At 31.8% G+C, this 650-nt stretch overlaps 1 long non-coding RNA gene across 1 annotated transcript in view; it reads right to left on the bottom strand.

Moving 5' to 3' along the window:
* LOC112905067 overlaps positions 1–335 on the bottom strand; it is a 17,394-nt gene extending 17,059 nt beyond the window's left edge. The window contains exon 1 of the long non-coding RNA XR_003231544.1: positions 35–335. This is a non-coding gene — a long non-coding RNA (uncharacterized LOC112905067). The remainder of the gene's footprint in view (positions 1–34) is intronic.
* Between the last annotated feature and the right edge of the window lie 315 nt (positions 336–650).

Here is a 650-nt window from a genome sequence, read left to right as displayed (position 1 = left end):
AAAACGGATGATAACTCTTATTTCAATAACTCACCATTTATACTCCACTCCACTAGTAATCCTAATCCTAAGTACAACTTTTGTTCCAGTCACTGTTCAAATTCTCATTGATGATTGCACAACACGATATCAGATAAGTTTTCTTTACTAATCTACGAAAACTAACGCGATAATTCAATTAATTAATAGCACCCGATACTACCCATTAACATGGCGCCGAATTAATAATAACAGAAAATTGTAATATTAATTTCTATTGTTCGTGTTAGATCGGACCTCGACACCGAAGTACTTTTCTTTTACAGGAAATGTTTCAATTTCCATCTTTCTCACTCTCATTATATCTACCTCGTTCTATCACTCGTGACGAAGCAAGCCTTTCTGATAATGACGAATTCGCTCTTGTCAGTCATAAAAAAAAAACAAACAAGTATACATCGCCTTGAAACAGCAAAAAAACGTTTATTTGATAAATAAAACGATACTAAAAAATAAAAAGATGTATTCGAGGTTTCAGTAAAATAAGTTCGCGTTATCGACGTGTTAAATTATTACATTGAAATTACCTGAAAGAACTGTTAAACACAGAAAAGAGCAACTGTAATTTCCACTTCTTAAACAATTACTTTCAAAGATGTTCAAAGTGATTA

Source organism: Agrilus planipennis, unplaced genomic scaffold (assembly GCF_000699045.2).
Source record: "Agrilus planipennis isolate EAB-ADULT unplaced genomic scaffold, Apla_2.0 scaffold107, whole genome shotgun sequence".
In the NCBI taxonomy this organism is placed as follows: domain Eukaryota; kingdom Metazoa; phylum Arthropoda; class Insecta; order Coleoptera; family Buprestidae; genus Agrilus; species Agrilus planipennis.
The sequence above is the reverse complement of the archived record's forward strand: the minus strand, read 5'-3'. Positions and strand labels throughout refer to the sequence as shown.